The sequence below is a fragment of the Monodelphis domestica genome, chromosome 4 (genome assembly GCF_027887165.1).
Source record: "Monodelphis domestica isolate mMonDom1 chromosome 4, mMonDom1.pri, whole genome shotgun sequence".
NCBI lineage: Eukaryota > Metazoa > Chordata > Mammalia > Didelphimorphia > Didelphidae > Monodelphis > Monodelphis domestica.
In genome coordinates this window covers 98,911,932-98,932,321 of record NC_077230.1, presented here as the reverse complement: position 1 = coordinate 98,932,321, position 20,390 = coordinate 98,911,932, and the positions used below count along the sequence as shown (strand labels likewise).

At 35.3% G+C, this 20,390-nt stretch overlaps 2 protein-coding genes across 8 annotated transcripts in view; one reads left to right on the top strand and one right to left on the bottom strand.

Moving 5' to 3' along the window:
* SLC35G2 (solute carrier family 35 member G2) overlaps positions 1 to 15,644 on the bottom strand; it is a 175,585-nt gene extending 159,941 nt beyond the window's left edge. Inside the window, exons 1-2 of one of the 2 annotated variants that reach the window (XM_056793660.1) lie at positions 15,400 to 15,641; positions 9,183 to 9,263 (exon numbers count right to left, since the gene is read on the bottom strand). The gene's annotated coding sequence lies outside the window, so the exon portion shown is untranslated. Of the gene's footprint in view, positions 1 to 9,182; positions 9,264 to 12,320; positions 13,007 to 15,399 lie in introns of those variants that run through there. The other variant, XR_467276.3, reaches the window with a different exon arrangement.
* STAG1 (STAG1 cohesin complex component) overlaps positions 1 to 20,390 on the top strand; it is a 384,901-nt gene that overhangs the window by 13,987 nt on the left and 350,524 nt on the right. The window lies entirely within an intron of this gene.

Sequence of the window (20,390 nt, the reverse complement as noted above, 5' to 3'; positions counted from 1 at the left end):
CCAAGCAGCAATTTAGTTCCAGCTAAATTAAGTTTGTTTATGAATTGTCAACTTTTCAGCAGATATTGAAAATCTTTTGTTTTTAATCTGAAACTTGAGTTTTCTTACATAATGCTTATATCACTATAGGCTTTATTTTTTTCTTAAAGGATTTAAAAAAGATTTTAAAGGTCATTTGAACTTATTTTTATTCCTTGTTTGAACTCCAATTTAATGCCTACGTAGATTTCCAAGATTTTATTTCTTTGGTAAATTTAAAATTCCAGTTTTTTTTAAACACAGTTTGCCATTGTTTTTTGTTCTGTCTGTATAGGATTTAACAGATGGTCCACTTTGCAATGCTTTAAAAAAAATCCATTCAATTGCAGCCTTTCAGAATAAATTAATATAGATTTTTTTTCAATTTTTTCCTATCCTTTGAAATAATCTGGAACATAAAATGGCCTTATATTGCAAAAGCGGCCAGATTCTGTTTTATCTTTGACTTCTGGAAGGACTACTCAGTATCTCATTCAGGATCTTTACAGTCCTAACTATGGGAATAGTTTCCATTGCAGTCCATTCCAAAAGATTCCTCAAGTCACTAGCAAAACTTGCTCTTTTCCATTTCCCTTAGCTTTTGACATGCAATTTTATTATCTTTTGAAGTCCTTTCTTTTCTTCAAGGCCCAACTAAGGCAGCCTCTCTGTCTTTGTCTAAGTGAAGAGAATTTCACCCTTTTCATATTTCTCATAGGCCTCTCCTTTGCATTTATCTCACTTTTTATTTTAACTAATTGGTGACACATGCACATAAGTACTTAAAACAACAACTTCAATGTTTTTTAATGATTCACTGTGTTTTACCTGACCCATTTCATGTCATACCTCAACTCTAATCCACTGAACCAGGATAGATTTTTAAAGCTAGATGAGAAAAAAGGAAACTGAATGGTGATATAGTTATTTTGTTATATTTATGAAATAATTATAGCAAATCCTCACTAGGTCATGGATGTTTATGACCTACAGACATTCCAAAGTATGAGCTTATGCATATAGATATATTAAATGTTGGTGGGTGAATAATACTCAGCTATCTGTTGCTGATGTCATATTGAGGTGGCCAGTGATATTTTGAAAAGGATATGCTATTCTGGATTTATTTTCATCTCTTCTCTCCTGGCCATATGCTACTATAATAGTGGTGGTATGGGGGAAAAGAGGAACTCTTCTGGTATCCCATAGATTTTCCATCCCATCCTATAGTGTTTTCCATCACGACATAAATATTGAAAAGGAAGATGAGGTTTCCTAGTCAGCTTTTAAAGCATATTTTATTGACAATATATAGCTCATATATGATATTAGTGTTTTTTTACTACATATTATCCTTATAGTTTTAATAATTAATAAAAGAAGTCTAGCTTTAGTTGCAGGTAAAAATAATATATGTTGAACACTGGGTTTTACTTTGATAAATTTTTGTCAATTTCATAAATTTTGAATATAATGTTTGTTATGATGATTTTTCCTAGTTTGTTTTCTAGAGGCTTTTCCTTTTTTCAGTGCAAAATCTTTTTATCTTTGTTATCAGATACATCATTTTTGTCTTTTCTAAGTTGTAGGATTATAGATTTTGAATTGATTAGGTCTTTAGAGTTCATCTAGTCCCCAGTCCCTTCATTTTTAAATGAAAAAAGAAAAGCAAAAACCAAAGCCCAAATAGGTTATGTGACATATTTGTATGTTGTGTTTTTTGGTTCAATTGAAAGACCCTAAAAGCCCTGTAAAGTTGAATAAAATCTTCTATACATATAAGCTTCTTGACTTTAGCTTTTAACTTTGATTTATATTAAATATCCAGATACCATGGATAGTGTGTAAACCTGAGAGAAAGGGGAAAAGGAAAAGAAGGAAGAAGCCCATGAGGGGAGAGAGAAAAGGAGGAAGAGAAAAAGCTGTACATGGGATGGAGAATGAAGAGGGAAGAGCAATAAATTGGCAGGGAAGAAAATATGTAAGGTTGAAGGCACTATAGGCAAACGTGATTTTATTTGTTTTTTTTGCCTGAGATTTACTTTCAGGGAATAGCTTGCAATTATTATTATTATTTTGGAAAATTTTTATTTAATTAGTTAATTTAGAATATTTTTCCATGGTTACAAGATTCATGTTCTTTCCCTTCCCTCCCCCTATCCCCTTCCAGTAGCTGACACGCTATTCCACTGGGTTTTACACGTGCCATTGATCAAGACCTATTTCCATATTATTGATACTTTATACCAGGGTGATCATTTAGAGTCTATATCGCTAATCATATCCCCATAGACTCATGTGATCAAGAAGTTGTTTTTCTTCTGTATTTCTGTTCCCACAGTTTTTTCTGGATGTTAATAAGCAATTATTTTTTGAAATCTGACCTAAGTCTTAGAGTATCAACAACCCAAGGAGGAAAAGTAGCAAAAAGGAAAATTATTCAGTGAACTCATTTGGGAGCTCAGTCCCCAAATTAAAGATTTTTTCCCTTAGGAATATCTTTTTTAGGGACATGAATTGAGGCAGCAATTGTTTGATGTTCAATTGAATAAAAAGCATTTCAATTAAAAAAAGGTTAGCCACTTAGTAGGGAATGTGTGATCTTTATGAATTAATATCAGGAGCCTTTCTAACATTGTTTTTATTTCATTTTAATGTGTAGTACATAGCTGTAAGGTAAATGAGTACAATTCTTACTATTGAAATTTTTCAATGAGTTTTACTAGTACTTCCTCTCCATGCTGTCCTTGAACTTTTTTGTCTCATCAATGAATAAACTGGCTGTGCATACCAGGCACTATGCTAGGCACTTGGTATTAGTAGATAAAAAAGAAATCACCCTCCCTTGTTATTGAAAAGCTTATTATATTCTATCAGAGGATATATGCTTTTCAGGGTCATTTGTACCTATAGCTTGGTTGATCAGGAAAGTCTTTAAATTAAGATTGCACTTAATTAAACTGAGTTGTGATGGAAAATAGAGATTCTTAAAGGTGGAAATGTGGAAGGAATGCACTGGAGACATATAGGAGAGAACCATTGAAAAGTATAGGGGTGAAAGATGGAATATATGTAAAGAACATTAACAAAAAGCTGATCTGGCTGGACTACATAATATATTAAATAAGGATATACTTTTGTATAATAAGGTTAGAAAGCTAGGTTAGGCAGAAGTTATGAAGAACTTTAAATGCCAACAAGAAGGGTTCATAATTGATCCAAATTTTATCAACTGTTTTTCTTTTTATTCTCTAATTCTTTCCTTTGTGCCAGTTTTATTTACCTTATTTGACTATAAATTCTGTCACAGTGGGTACCTATCAGGAATTCAACAAATAATGATTGTTTGACTTTACTGGATGATCAAAGAGATAAAGTAAAAATCACAATTTGAAAGTTTTCATTTTATCTTTCAAATGAATTAAAGAATCTCAAGGTCCTGTGCTTGTATGTATTTTGGGCTCTAAATCATTTACTTGGGACACATTTCTCAACACTAAAGTTAAAGGATTCTCATTTGATTCTGTTACTGCATTTGGGATAAGGTGCACAAATACTGTGCCTCATTTCAAATCATTAAACTGTTTTAAGAATGGATTCTACCATTTCTATTTTTCCTTAGCAGTCATTGATTAGAAGGTCAAGTAATATTTCTTCATTTTTGTTCTCCCATTGTATTTTTAGGATTGAACTGTTAAAAATTAAGTACTGCCCCAGAAAGTTTCTATTTTTCTCTCTTATGGAGCAATGAGATAACTTTTTCCCCATCTCTACCTTGCCATGGGTCTTAAGACATTCCATCTACTCCAGCTTATTAAGAATTTATCCCCTCTCTATAATTTTGAGAGACGTAATAGTCATTTTAGGTTTTAAAATATTACTAAAATATTTAGGTGATTGATCCATTTAACTTGGTGGTTTTGTCATGATAATTACATATCATTCTATAGGTTTTTTTGGTCAAATTGTTACCCAGTCTTCTCAAATTTGTTGAACAATGTAGTCCTCATTTAATGGAATATTAGGTTATTGCATTCATCTGTTTTTTTTTTAAACCCTTACCTTCCATCTTGGAATCAATACTGGGTATTGGTTCCCAGACAGAAGAGTGGTAAGGGCTAGGCAATGGGGGTTAAGTGACTTGCCCAGGGTCACACAGCTGGGAAGTTTCAGAGGTCAGATTTGAACCTAGGACCTCCCATCTCTAGATCTGTCAGTCTCAATCCACTGAGCTGCCCAGCTGCCCCTCCTCTGGTTTTAAGGATCAGAAAATTTTAGTTTAGTATAACAGGAAAAAAACCCAAACTTTAATGACTGATTGGATTGGTTTCCCTTAGCCTTTGGGTTACAAAGCAGATAGAGACCAAACCCAACAATGTTACTTGGAAGAAGCATATCAAAAGTAGAAAGGAAGATTACAGATTTAAAATTTCTAATGTATTGATTCTAGAATTGAAACTATGCTTTTGAGTGTTTGAAGCCCTTAATCGAAATGAGCAGAACAAGTGTGTCAAGATGAATTAAGCCTGAATTATTAAATATGTATATAGGTAATGTCATGGCAACTATTTTTTAAAGAATAAGCTAAATAAATATTTAAAAGGATATGGATGGAATAACATTAAAAAGTTGGGAAATTCTAGTATGCCACTTTCTATGATAGGTCAAACAGAAAGATAAGTTAACCAAGTATTTGAAAATTAGGTCTGATAGGAAGAAAGATTTCAATCATTTTTAAAGTGCTTATTATGTGCTGTGCTATACTAAGAAATTTACAAACATTAATTCACTTGATACAACAATCCTGTGAGGTAGATACTACTATTGTAATCAAATTTTATAGTTAAGGAAACTGAGGTAGACAAAAGGTAAGAGACCTACACCACGGTCATGCAGCTAGTATAGGTCTGAGGCTAAATTTGAAATCCAGTCTTCCTGACCACAGACCCAGACCTCTATCTGCTGTGTCATCTACTCTTTGGGAAGGAACTAAAGGTGATTTTGCATGAGAACTTGCTTATCAAAATGTGCAAAAACTGATCTTGCTTGAGGCATAGCTTATATAAATGCAGAAAAGTCAAATTTTAGACAATATGTAAAATATTCAGTTAGAATACATAGCAATGACTAAGGAACATGTAATCAAAAGATTAAGACTTAAATGGAGACTCAAAATGAGTTACTTTAGGAATGATGGAGTCAAAGATAAAAGTATAAAAATAATTTTAAAAATTTAAGATAACAGGAACTATAACATAGCAGTATCTATAGAGTGCAACTTAAGCAATTTTTAGAGGCAAATTTATTTTCCAGAATGATTCTATTAAGAAAGGGGAAAAGATTAATGAGAAGTGTTTTCAAGTTAAATATTATTAGACAATAAATTAATGTACCAAAAAAACCCACAGAAATTGAAATGGCTAAGAATTGAAAAGTTTAAAAAATGATTCATGAAAAATTTAAGCCCTTTTTGGGAAAAATGAAATAAAACTATTAATATATTAGTTAAATTAGTCATAATGGAGAGGAAAATCAGCTGAGAAAAACAAAAAAGAAGAGGAGAAAGAAATTAAAAGAATTTGAGAAATCATAAGGAATAATGAAAAAAGTCACCCAATTGTTTTTCAGACCTGGAAATGAAAAAGAAATGTTTGTAGCCATAAAAATTCAAATGGGAAAAATAAGAGCTAGATAATCTTAATAGGAGATTCTTAATCCAAAGATTCCATGGATAGATTTCAGATAGAGTTGGATGAACAAAAATTGCATCTTTATTTCAATATAATTGATTTCCTTTCTGATCTCATATCTTTTATGCATTTAAAAATATTCTGATATGGACTCCATAGCCTTTCACAGACTGTTAAAAGTGTAAGAGCCAGATGTAATTTTACAAAACAGATCAATGGCACAAAAAAAGGTTAAGAATCCCTGATCTAAACCAATGACAGAAATTTGGCCATTAGTGAAATGGCACATTCAAAACAAAACACCAGAACCATATGACATTTTCAAAGGATCACAGAACATTTCAGACATTTAAAGGATAAACCCAGTTTATACACATTTTTCTCAGAAATAGGGAAAGACATAACTAAAACAAATTCTTTTTATGAACTATTACCAGGGAATGAGAATTATAGACCAGTATCAAATACTTCAATAATTAGGTGGATCCACAATCTCATTTGTGCTGTTTACAATACATTCATCTGGACATATCGAAATCTTGTCATCACTCACATATGTTCAGTTTCTATGAGAGTGAACTGTTAAAATTCCATACTCTCCCTGCCCCCTTGGAATTCTAAACTCTATTCTTTGTCCTAATGGAGCTCACCAATCTCTCCACCTCTCAGTTCTTTCTCAGTCCATCGCCTTTGCACTGGTTCTCCTCTCCTCCCCTACAAATCCTGTCCTTGTAGTGAACCAATTCAACATTACACCTTCCTTTCCATTTCCTTGCTCCCTTATCCTTTCCCTGATCTTGCCCCCTACAAAGGCTCAACATTGGATTATTCCCACTGTCCAATATCTCCTTTTATTGCTGAGAATCAGGAAACCATGCTGACAGGATCTACTACACATTTAAATTAAATAATCTCAAATCCATCCTCACTTTAGCAAAGTCACTCCTCTTAACAGATCCTTATAATACTTCACTATCCCACTAATCATTGTAAACAGGTATCCCTTCAGTATTGTGAAAGTTAGGAGCAAGGCACCCCTGAAATCTTGAAAATTCATGTAAAATTTTCTTTGTACCAGAGAAGAAATTTTAATTTTTTTTAATTAGATGTTTATATATAGATATATAGTTATGTTAAGTATTTGGTCATAGGATACATGTAATTCAGTGTTAAGTAAAAATACTGTCAAAAAGAAATAAAATATGAAATATGAAAATTAAATTAAAATAAAACAGGTTTAAGGGAAATAATACTGAACATATTGAATGTATAACAAAAGAAAAGACATTTTCTAACCTTCACCACAAAACACTGATGGAACCAGATTAAAGAAAAGAAGATAGGCAGCTGGTACTTCTACTTTTCTTTCAAAGCTTGAGAGTTAGCAGCTTTATATATCAGGTCTGTCTTTATTATGAATCTTGTGACATTGGCACAAAAGAGCATAATTATCCTATACCCATGATGAGGAACCTATGGCACGTGTGCCAAAGACAGCACTCTGTGGGCATGGCTATGCCCCTCCCAGCAGTTGCTTTCTTTTTTTTCTCTCTGCCATGCCTCCTCTTGCCTCCCCTGAGCCCAGTGCTTAGGCCACGCCTCTTCCTTTCTCCTCTCTGGCCACTGGCCTAGCCCCACCCTCTAAAAGAGCTCTACTTTCTTAGTCTCCCCCCCAGCTGCCAGTCTGGGGGTCTCCCTCTGCCCCCTGTTCCCACCCCCACATGGGTTTTATCCCAATAGGCAGCCCTGGTGGAATTGGATGCAGGGGTGGGTCCCTGTAGCTGAAGGAGGTGTGTCTGCCCGCCGCCTGCCCTCCCCCCCAACCTCCTTGGGGATGTGAGCCAGTTGGGAGCCAGCCTGCTCCCTCCCTGAAGGGAGGGGGCACTTGGTCTTTGAGCTGCGCCCTCCCCCTTCCCTGTGAATCCAAGCTGGGCAGCAGCCCCCTCCCTTGGTCTGCCCCCAGGGAGGCTGGATGCAGGGGCAACAGGTCCCTGTGGCTATAGGACTCAGCTTTCCCTGGGCAGGCACAGGCCAGCTGGGAGCCCATCTCCACAATGCAGAAGGCAGGACACTCAGTCTCTGAGCTGCCTCCCTCCCCTAGCTTCTTTGGCAACAACCCCTTTACTCTGCCCCCCCACCCCCCCCACCCCCAATCCCCTTGGCTGCAGGAGGCAGGGCAGGGCATGCAGTCCCTGCCCATCAGGAGGTCCCCCAAAAGGGTTATCATCACCCCCTATACCTTGCAGCTTTAAAAACTGCATCTTTCTTTTCTTGGATGACACTATGTCTTTTGAAGCATTTTTCCCCCCCATCATGGGGCAGTTACATCATCAGCATTGAATATTTTGAAAACATCTTGAAAAAAAGATATTGAAAATATCTGTTTTAGTTTGTAGCCTTTCTTTTTGATCTTTCCTCGGGGTTTCGGGAAACTCCCCAACTGCCTCTTGATTGGCATATACCGCCTCTCCTGTTATTTATGCATTCCATAGGCTCAACATTTTCAAACCAGCCTTTACTGGCCTGAAAATCTGTAAGGGTAGATTGTTCACTTTCATTTTCCTTTAGGGAATCATATAAGGAATTAGCCTTTCGTCTATGATGCCAGGGCATACAGGAATGCCTTTTTTATAACAATCCTGCACCCAAAAGAATGTTGCCTTTTCTGTGGGAGAGAGATGCCAATCTCATTGCAGATATTGGTGTAGCTGTAGCAGTCTTTGAGGACTTTGTTCTTTTTTTTCTTCATATGCTTTATGGTTGATTCATTAATACAGGAATGGCAGCCAATAGTAGCAGTCATTCTGCCTAAAGAAAGCGTATCTTTTTCCTTCAGTTTCATCACTTTCCTCTGTTTCTTGGGAGCTCTTTCTAAACCACTAGGACCACTATGCTTAGGACTTAAGATTTTAATTGGAGTTTATGGTGTTTAAACAATACAAGATATAAGAAACTCAGGATCACTGTGAAATATTACATGAAAAATTGCTGTAAACATGCTTTGTGTCCCTAAAACAGTGTGTAGAACCACAATTCTTTTAATATAAATTTAATTTTATGGGGAAAATATGTAGCTGTTCATTTATATTATTAAATGGTAAATCACAAACTGTACAGGTAATATATCTATAATACATACATTTTATGAATTTATGAATTATTAACTTTTTGAGATCTACATTTCAGATTTATTGTCTGTTGGTTTTTGGGTTCTTGCAAACTAACTTTTTACTTATTTTAACTTTAAAAATTGTGTCTGTGATATTAAAAGATAAAATAATTGATATTATTCTATATCATACATATGTTTTAAGTATTTCTGAGTTTTCTAACCTTTTTATGTGTTGTCTGTTTACTTTTAGGTGTAGTCTGCAGCTTCTACAAAATTCTCATAATTGCCATTTAATTTCTTATGCCAAACCACAGTATTTCATAACCACAATGAGAAAAGTTGCAATGTAGAAGGGATGATACCTGTATTTTCCAAACCTTTTTGCACCTCCTTAAATCCTCCCAGTACTCCTCTTCCCTCATATTTTTATTCCGCTTGTATCACTGAAAAAAAAAAAAGACCATTTTATGAAAGCTCCCTTTATCATTTTAGATTTGTCAGATACTTTCTGTCCATAACCTAGAAGTGGCATGGGGCATTGTAACCCCAAATTATAGCAGGAACGTTCCTTTTCTCCCTTACATTCTTGTGACTACTAACCCTAAACATTTGATAAGACCTTGAGGATTGTCCTTTAGGTTTTGAGATGGACATAGAGATATACCTCCAGGCTATACCTTGCTACTTAGGACATTTATCTGTCAGTTAAACTATGAGGGTTGCCCCCCTATATACTTTCTGGCAGACAGACCCTGGTCAGATGATCCCTCCTGCCCTCCTACCATGCCTGAGTGTATACTCAAGTGTTCATTGTTGTAAAGAGTATAAAGACCCCAGAATTGATGTTCTCTGTGAGGGACAACCTTCTTATCTATGCTGTCCTCCCAGCCAAACTCAACATGAATTCCAAATTAATAAATTTCTTTTTTTATTTTTAAGCTAAGTTTCAGTCTTGTATTCTTGCAAAGGGTACCCTTCCTGAACCCAGGGGGTTCTCCTCAAGCCCCCCCACCACAGAAAGATGCAAAACGAGGTGAACATAACCAGGAGAATGATGTACATAGTAATAGCAATAATGTAGAAAGATCAACTATTAATGGCTTAAAATCAGCAATGCAGAGTTCCAGTACAACTCCAAGGGACACATAGTGAAAAAGTCTATATCATACACTGCCATAGAAGGAACTGATGGAGTTTGAATGCAGATTGAAGCACCATAGGGGGAGAGGGGAGAGGGATGTAGAGAACATAGATGGAAAAATGTCAGAAAATGATTATTTAAAATTGTATTTTTGTGCAGTCTGGAAAAAATATAATAAAAAAACAGAACAGATAGATCCATGTCTTTCACCCTCAAAAAACCTGGACTTGATCCATTTGTCCTCATTAGCTACTATCCTTTATCTCTTCTTTTTGTTGACTAAATTCCTTGAGAGGGCAGCATATAATTGGTTTCTCCACTTTTTTCCTAGCCCTGTTTTTACTCTTAACTTTCTGCTATCTGGCTTCTAGTTTGATCACTTAGCTGAAACTAATCTCTCAGTTGCCAAATCTAATGGTCTTTTCTCAATTCTCATTTTTTACTTCACTGCTGCTTTTGACACTGTTGATCTCTTCCTTGATATTTTGTTCTTTTGATAAGATTCTCTCTAGGCTCTCCTCCCTCATCTCTTTTTTTGGTGTCTCTCTCCCTCCCTCCATACTTTACTCTCTCCCCTTCTTCCCCCCTCCCAGAGCTGACAAGCAATTCCACTGTATTATATATGTATTAGTGCTCAAAACCCATTTCCATATTATTCATATATGTAATAGAGGGATATTTTAAAACCAAAACCCCCAATTATATATGCATATAAAATGATGCATCATATGTTTTTCTTCTGAGTTTCTATTCCCACGGATCTTTCTCTCAGTCTGGATAGCATTCTTTCTCATAAGTCTCTTGGGGTGGTCCTAGATCACTGCATTGTTATTAGTAGCAATGTCAATTAATTTGATTGTGCCACAGTTTTTCATGTTTTGTGTACAATATTCTGGTTCTGCTCATTTCATTCCGCATCAATTCATGGGTCTTTCCAGTTCATATAGAAATCAAGCAATTCATCATTCTCCTGATCTCTTTTAATGTAAGCACCTTCCCTCTGTTGATGATCTATAATTTGTCCTGTCCATATCTTATTTATTTGTAGTTGTTTTCATGTCTCACAAGATAGCTTCTTGAGAGCAGAAACTGTCTTTTGCCTTTCTTTGTACCCTCCCCAGAGCTTAACATTGTGCCTTTCACATAGTAAGCACTTATAATAACTCTTGTTGGCATGATTGACTTGATACTTTTGCTTCTAGTGCCCCTACATTGGCTAGGTATTTGTTATGCCCTACTCTTACTAATTAACTGACACACCTTTTCTGTACACACAGGCCTTTCTGAGAAAGTCCTACTGTTGTGAACTTTTTTGTCGATAATATGTTGTAGTGTGCTCATTTGTTATTTGCCTTTCTTGCCTTATAGACAACCCAAAATTTTAGGACTTAAAAAATATGTTAATTGAAAAAATATTACTAATTTGGACTGAGGCGTAGGCTAGACTTCCTGGATGAGGTAGTGTTTTGAGTTTAACTTTACAATATAGGTAATATCAGTAAATATATAAATGCCACATTCTATTTTAGGCACAAATCTGTAATGTTCAGTTTTATTTAACATTAATATCTAAGTCATTTCTGACCTAAATATTATCTAAAATGCTATATCTACTGTTGTGATTTACAAACATCAAGTTCATTTTAGGTGGTGTTTTTAGGAATCTTCAATAAGACATGTTTAAAATAGTGAGTTCAACGTACCAGAATAGTTGCATTTTTAAAAAACAAGTCACTATCCCATTCTTTCTTGAATTACTCCCCATGAGGGATCAATAGGAAACTTCACAGAGATTAATTTTTTCCCCTAGAAATTCAGAATCTTTATTGTATAAGAGATGGAAGAGAGGACCTTCCTTTCTGGGGAATAAAGGACACTTCCCCATCTTTTAGGGATGGGCAAAGCAATGATCTTAACTTGATCAGAATTAAATTTTATTATTACCCTTAAGAAGGACCATATCCAGTTTCCAAAAGGAATATTTCTAGATTGACAGTAACTTTTTCTCTCATTTCATGTACAAAAAAGACTAGTTATAACTCTTCTTCCATTGATTTAGGTCATATGTGTCAAGGGACTTATACTTGGGTGGTAGCAATGCTGTACTCAGTGTATGTGTGCGGTTTTAAAAATTGAATTGAAATCTACTTCCCTTTAATTTTTACTTTTTGTTTCTTATTTAGTCTCAAACCACACAGAATGTGTTAAACTTAATCTTTGAAATGTTAGAAAACATTCATCATGACTTAAAACGCATTAACACATTTTCTGGTGTCATCAGTGTGGGAATTTGTTTTGCTGTACTTGCTATAAGTTTTGTTGTTGTTTTTCTTCTTGAAGGGGCAAAGGGAGGCAGAGATAAGTGCACGTAAAATAAATTTTATTTTTAAAGAAATGTCATGTGTCCCTAAGTTTTCTTCAGCTTAAGCTCTGCGTTTCCCAACAGTGTTCTTTCCTTCCTCAATTTTCTTTAAATATTTGACATTTTTGTTTGTTTCTTACATTGTATTATACTTAACTCTTTGTTGTTTTCCAGGCAGTAGAATGCAAGTTCTTCGAGGTTAGGGGCTATCATTTAAAAAAAATTATATTCCTGGCATTTAGTGCAATGCTCCCAAAATCAGTTGAATTTGCTAATAGATTAACACAAAGATCTTGATTTGGGAACCTTGAGAAATGATGGTAACATGAACAAAAAGAAGATAATTTTTTTTGTTTGGAATAGCTTTTTAAAAAAATTCAGAATGGAAGAATATGAGTGTTAAGTAATGATGTAAATTTTAACACCAAAACAAGTACATTTGTCAGTCATTTTTCAGAGGGGTATCAGATTGCCTTTATAAAAATGTTTTGTGTGGTAGCAGTCTCCAAACTGTTAGTCTTCAGGGGGCAATTCTTCTCTAGGACTCCTGAAGCAAGTGGTATCTGGAAATCAATTTGTTATCTCCAGCATTTTAGTTTTCAGGTATATTTTTGCCCATTGACCTCTACTCTTCAGTTGACAAATGATATGCTCCTAAGCTGTGTCAGCCATCATGCTGAGTGCTGGGGATACAGAAACATTTTAAATTAAGATAAAAAATATCTTTAAATGATGCTAATCAATATGCATGTATAGATCTATTTCTGATTCAAAGGTCATATATTACCTCTGTCTGGTGACTGAAGGGAATAAATACTATCACTTTTGTTTTCTTTTACCCCTTATTTTATTTTGAACATTCTATAAAAAAATCAAACCATAAAACTTTTAAGTCCCAGATTCTCCCTCCCTAGCTGCTCTCCCATTTATGTACAAGGAAAACTACATATCAGTTATGCATGTGAAATAATGTGAGACATATTTTCATATTTAACCATGTTATCAAAAAAGGCAAGAAAAATAAGAGTGAAAAAGATTATATTTCAGTTTACAATTCAGTTCATTAGTTTTCACTCTGGGAGTGAATAGATATTTTTCATCATGAGCCCTTTGGAATTGTCCTGGATCATTATATTGATCAGAGAAGCTAAGTTCATAGTCGATCATCATTATAGTATTGCTATTACTTTGTACAATGATCTCCCAGTTCTCTCTTAACTCTGTTAATTCATATAGATCTTACCAGGTTTTTTTTTTTTAAGTCATTTCTTACACAATAGCATTCTAATATCATATATCACAATTTTTATAACCATTCCTCAATTTCCACCACAAAAAGAGCTGCTTTGAATATTTTTACACAACTAGGTCCTTTTCCTTTTCGTTTGTTTGGGTTACAGACTTAATAGTAGTATTGCTGTATCAAATGATATTTACGTTTTTATAGTTGATATTGTTCCAAATTGCTATCTAGAATGGTTGGACCAGTTTACAGTTCTACCGGTAGTGTATTAATATCCCAATTTTTCCACATTCCCTCCAGCATTTGTCATTTTCCTTTTCTGACAATTAACCAATCTGATAGGTGTGAGTTATTTTAGTTTCATTTCTTTAATCAGTAGTGATTTAGGGTGTTTGTTATATGACAATAGATACTAAGCTTTCCTGACTAGTGCTTTATTTCATAATTTAATTCCTTTGACTGTAAATCCCTCATCCTAACAAACTTTAGGAAATGAAGTCATCATCAAGCTGTGTCCATAGTAGAGATCTTTCTTCCACGTGATAATTTAGATTAGGTTTGAACTCAGAAACTTTTCTGTGATTACTCAAAAGGCTGTGATAGTTTTTAGACTTCAGTTATATTTATGTACTTTAAAATTTTATTAACAAATCTATTCCTCCTTGTTGTAGAGAACTATTCTTTGTAACAAAGGGAGGGGGGAAGAGTCTTGGTGGAAAAAAAGCAAGTTAAGGGGCACAAAAAAGCAGTTGGGCAAAACCAAATACATAACTTATTATTTAGTATTTTCTCAAAATGCAATCATTTTGTGTTATATCCTTCCCCCATTGAATGCCAATTAACTAACTATATATATATATATACATGTTTTATATGTTAGACAAAGCTAAACGCATATCAGCTGATTCTGACAATGTATATGCTCTTCTAAAACATGTTTTTCTTCACTTCTGGAAAGAAGGAAGGAAGGTGTTTTCTGAGTTCAATTTTTTGGGGGGGGGTGGGGCTGAGGCAGCCTTGGATGGGTCTTGTAATGGAAAATACTAAGTAAGTAGTTATGTATCTTTATATAGATTACATTATAAATTTTCAAGGTTTGCTTTTTTCTTCTATCTTTGACCTCCTTAGGAGAACATATAACTAGCCATGAGGTCCCTGGGTCACAAGGATCCATACCTTTGACACATTTTAATTACCTAATATAATTCCAAATAACATAGTGTAGTCTTTTTAAATAAAGTTTTGTTATTATTATTTTTATTCTGCAATCATTTCCTGTTATCCCCTCCCATTGAATGCCAATGGGTGAACTTTTGTAATTCTGGGGGGACTCACTCCTTGGATGGAGAAAATGAGTGTTAAAGGCAGTGAGGAAAGGGTGGATGAAAATGACTTTCCTCACTACTCTCTCCTGGAGTCCCTGAATTACTTGAGGGAGACAAAATGGAGATCTCCCCTCAAGTGAAAGCTTGCTCCTTGGTGGCTGTGCCAGCTCTCAAGGGTGGCAGGGAAGTTTTCTCTACAAGGAGAGGTATGAGGGACCTCAATCCGGATATGTGCTGGTTTGGAGTGGTCACAAGCCTTCTCCCTCCTCTCTTCTTGAAAACTGACATCAAGATGGAGTGTGCCAATGGGCTTATTGTCTAGAAGTAATAAATGAGATTGAATTCGCTATCTAACTGCTTATTTGATTTAATTGTTGATTGGGGCAAAGGGTAAAAGTTAGAAGGGTTCTGGGTCACTCTAAATCTCTTTCTAAATAAAACTAATTACTGAAATACAAGGTTTTCTCATAGCCAGGGGAGGTAGGAAAAAGGGGAGAGCAATGCTCACCAATTTGAGTCCAGTATCTCCATAGTTCATGAAATGAAAGTCTTCAGAGAAATTAAGTTTTCTTGACAGGAACCAGTGATGTTTTAAACAGGGATCTTCAATGTTAGGAATTCTATCAGCGACAGAAATCTCCATAGGTGTCTTGAAATGGCCCAGAGAAACACCTCCTCCTTCCACTCCCTTCTGCTTCTCAGCACCCAAGACCTTGCTTCTCAGGAGAATTTCCCAGAAGTCCTTGTTCTGTTTCCAACTGTCACTCCTACATTCCAATTTCTCCCAACAGTTCTTTTGTCCTACTCCCTATCATTACACTATATATGTATATGTGTGTATATGTATATATATATATGTGTGTGTGTGTGTGTGTGTATTTTGGATCTATGATTTCATTGTTATAGGAAATTTCAATGAGGAAACTTGGTCTTTGCAAGTGGTAATTGAGCCGTTTCATAGTGGAACAGAGGAATTCTGTAAGGTCTAGGTGAGAGGGAACATATTCTAGGCACAGAATTGCAAGGCACAGATTGAGAAGTATGAATTGTGTGGGAGGCAGAAGATTTGTTTAGCTCCAGGAAGGGGAGTAGGTTTTTTCCCCCTTTGACAACTCTGTAATTATAAGCTTGAAGACATCTCTTTGACAGAAGTAAGATCAATTGCATATTTATGGGGAAGGAGATAAAACAGAGCAAATAAACTAGTGAGCAGAGGGCAAAACTAATATTGTATCACATTGTCCACCTATCTTTTAAGAGAGAAACAAACCATGAACATTTCTCATCTGCAGAGAGTAAGAGAACATGGCAAAAATCAATATTAAGAAAAACAACCTAATACACTATTCTAACTCATAAGTAATTAAAATAATTTCCCATTGCAGTTTAAAAGCTTATCAGCTGTTTCATCACAAAGTGAACAGAGAAATATTTGTACATGTGTATTTTTTGAAATATTTCATCTACTATTTAATCATTTTGTACATGTGAACTAGAGATCTTTTAGTATATAATTATTTCCTCAGAAAGCATGCTTGACCTCCTAAAGGTCAAGACTAAACCACATTAAACATAATGTGGGATTGGGAAGGATAACCAGTTTCAAAATAACCAAATTTTCCTTGGTCTCTTGTACATTATTAAATTCATTAGTTAGATTGTAAGTGAAGTTAAAAAGGCACTTCCAGATATTTAAGACTTAAGTGTGCCATACATTTCGGTCTGAATAAGAATTGGGTATCAAAATGCACTTTTTATCTTCAGGCTGTAAATGCTGTCTGTTAATGAATGTAAAAAATTGATGGAGAAGTAAAGAATTTCAAATATGAGATTTAAATGTAAGTCTGATTTTAACTATTAGAAACTTAAGAAATATTTTTCCCCTCTCTATAATCTAACCTCTCCTGTATAGCAAAGTTCAGTGAGGTTGGAAAGATACTGGAGGCTAGGTTGAAAGGCTTTAAAAGCTAGAAAGATGAGTTTATATTTTATTGTCAAGGCAGTAGGGAGCTACTGGAGTTGATTGAGGCAGGGAATGACATAGCCAGATCTGTTTAAGGAAAATCACTGGGGTGTGAGGGAGGCACACCTCTTAGGAAGCTGTTACAAATATACAATGAGAAGGTATGTGCAGACAGAAGGGACACATGCCATATAAGAAGTATTGTGGAGGTAGAAATAGAAAGATTTGACACAGATAGGTGTGGTGCAAAGGATTGAGGAGTTGAGGATAATACAAAGGTTAAGAAACTAGGAGATTGGAAGAATGATCCGTCAGTCATTTAGTATGTTCCAGGCATCATAAAAATTATCCTTTTCCTCTCAAGGAACTCCATTTCTCCCAGGCTAGTTCATGCAAAGTAGGAAACAATGTCTGAGGGAAACCATGAACATTATTGGAGTAGAGACAAGGTGAGAGGAGGGAGATCATTACAGATCTTTTGAAGAAAGTGGAATTTGAGATGAATCATGAAGGGGGGGCCATGAAACAAGGATGAGAAAGGAGAATATTATAGGAGTACAGTACAGCCAGTGAAAAGTACAATCAGAAGGTAGAACATCATATTATATGTAAGAAAAAGTCAGAAGGCCACTTTCACTGCATCATACAGTGTGTAGAAGAGAATAAAGTATAAGACCAGAAAGGGAGGAAGGGGCCTGGTTCTATGAAAGTCTTTAAAAGTCAAATGGGCATCATGGGGAGCAAGTGGAGTTTATTGAATAGGTGCATACACTTTTTATATAGGAAGATTACTTCAGTAGCTGAGTGAAGGATGGAGTTGAGTGCAAAGAGACTTTGAATCCCAGGAAACCAGTCGAGGCTCTTGCATAGTCCAAGAGTAAGGTGATGGGCCCTATCAGGTGGGTTGCTCTGTGAATGAAGAGAAAGGAATGTATAGGAAAGACTTGAAGGTAGAAACAAGGTGAGACAAAAGATCAAGTGAGGAGTCTAGAATGACACTGAGTATGTGAATCTGAATGAACTAGAAGGATAATATGATACTTTAAACAATAAAAGGGAAGTTGGGAAGGAGAGAGAATTTGGTGAGGGAAAGACAATTAGCTCAGTTTTAGACATGTTAGATTTGAAGTATCTCCAGGATATCCAGTTTGAAATGTTCACTAAGCAAGCTCAGGAAAGACATAAGAGACTGGATATAGGTCTATGAATCATCTCTTGTTTGAGAGCAAACATTTTTAAGAATCATTATTGATGTTTTTCTAATGACCTAAGAAATAATTAGAGACTAAATTTCTTTGAATACCCTCCAAAATAAAGTTAAGCTAGTTTCAAATATTAAGTCATATAAGAGTAAAAGTATGACTTGGCTGTGGATCATATTCTTCTCCTAAATAGATTCTTCCCTTTGGTGTTCTCGACTGTAACCCTCCGATCTATCTAATGCTAATGTTTCTCCTTAATTTCATGTTCCACATCTCCAGCCACCTGCTGGACATCTCTGTCCAGTGGTAGTCTCAAATGCAACATACTCAAATAAAACTCGTTATCTTCATTCTTAAATATTCCTTTCCTCTACTTTTTCCTTTCCATATTTGCTTGTTTTGATCTACTATCCTCCAAATCTCTCAAGTTTAGGACTTCAGTTATCTCTTTCATTTTTCTTCCCTTTCTCACCCATTATCCAAGAAGACAAATTCTGGTATTTCTACTTTATCTATAATCTTAATAACTATCATTTTCTATAACTACTGTCACTAGCTTTGTTCTGACTTATATCATCTTGCCTAGTTGATGACAATAACCTAATTAGTGTTCCTGATTCTTTATATGTTCAATGTTTAGCCAAACAAATATCCTCTTCTATTCATAGGCTATAGAGTTGGAAATGACCTTAGGCAAAAAAGTCCTAGCCACAGGTAGTTAGGGCCTTTCAGAGTTGGTGGATTTCTTCTGAACACCACATGAATAGCATTATCCTGACCTGATAATCAAATATGTTTCTGTGGAGACAAAGAGGGAACTTAGTGTTACTGTATTCTTGTTGTATGTCTTTGCTGTGTGAGGGCAAAGTAAACCTCCTTTTGTTAACCATCCAGTTACTTGCAAGTTCTTCATTTTATCTCAATATTGAACTTGAAGTGAGAGTGATAGTATGAGTTGCTTCTACTAATTAACCATATGAAAAATTATTCCATATCATTAATAAAAAGATACAAATCAGAATAATTATAAATTTAATGTCACACCTTGCAACATAGCACAATTACCTGGCCAGTTTTTCTGTCCCTCATATAACATTGTCTCTACCTCCAAGGGAAATTGATTTTGGACGTTTTCAGTTTGATGGCTACTTTTGCTGTAATGCACTTTTAAAAAATTCTTTGTTATATAGGATGATTCTTGGGGGTGGTGGTGGTCCTGAAAGGGAGATATTGGGAGATATAAGTGATGTAAAAGCAAAAGGTATCAATAAAAATGTATTGGAGGTGGGGGAAGTAGACTGATAGATCATTTAGAGAGAAGTAGGATTAATAAATGAACAGCCCCCATACAGCTAGGTGGCTCAGTATATAGAGTCCGGCCTGGAGATGGAAGGTCTTGGGTTCAGAAGAGACCTTAGACACTTCCTCATAGCTATTTGGCCCTAGGGGAGTCAAAACCCCAGTTGCCTAGCCCTTACCAACCACTCTTCTGCCTTGGAGCAGAAATTTGAATCAATTTCTAAAACAGAGTTAAGATTTCTTAAAAAATAGATGAATTGCAGCACTTCCTTTACTGATAAATGGGTAGTATCATTAGTGAAGGGGAAAAGTCTTTCCAGGGATGCGGGGCCAATAAAACTTATTAAATATGGTCACATTCACTTTCAAAATGTCTAGTTTCTGTAATTGCTATACCCCACCTTATTATATATCTTAGGCCATGGTTTTGCTACTTATGAATTTTTGACTGAGATATGATATCCTTTTTCCTTATTCTGAGGAATATGAAGGAATGAATACCACTTGCCATTGAATATATACATGCAAGTATACAATTTTATATAGCTATATATGCCAGTAAAGCTCTTCTTGTTAAGGCTGGTTGTGCATGGGAAGTTTATGCCTTCTCTCCTGTGAAACTTGAGTTCATATTTTAAATATAAAATCCCAAGAGGAAATAACCATAAGAATTTCTATGATGCCTTTGATTGATTACTTGAGAGAATAAAGGATGTCCATTCTCACTTAAAAATTTTTTTTCAGTTCCAAATTCTCTCTCCCTCTCCATCCACTCCCTTATTTATTGAGGAGACAAGAAATAAAATACCCATTATGTACATATGAAGTCATACAAAACATTTCTCCATTAGCCATGTTCCAAAAGAAAAAAATATTTTAAAATCTTCACTCTAAACCAGGGGTTGCCAAACTACAACGTGGGCCACATGCAGCCCCTGAGGCCATTTATCCAGCCCCCACCTCACTTCCAGAAGGGGCACCTTTTTCATTGGTGGTCAGTGAGAGGAACACTGTATATGGTGGCACCACAAAGCA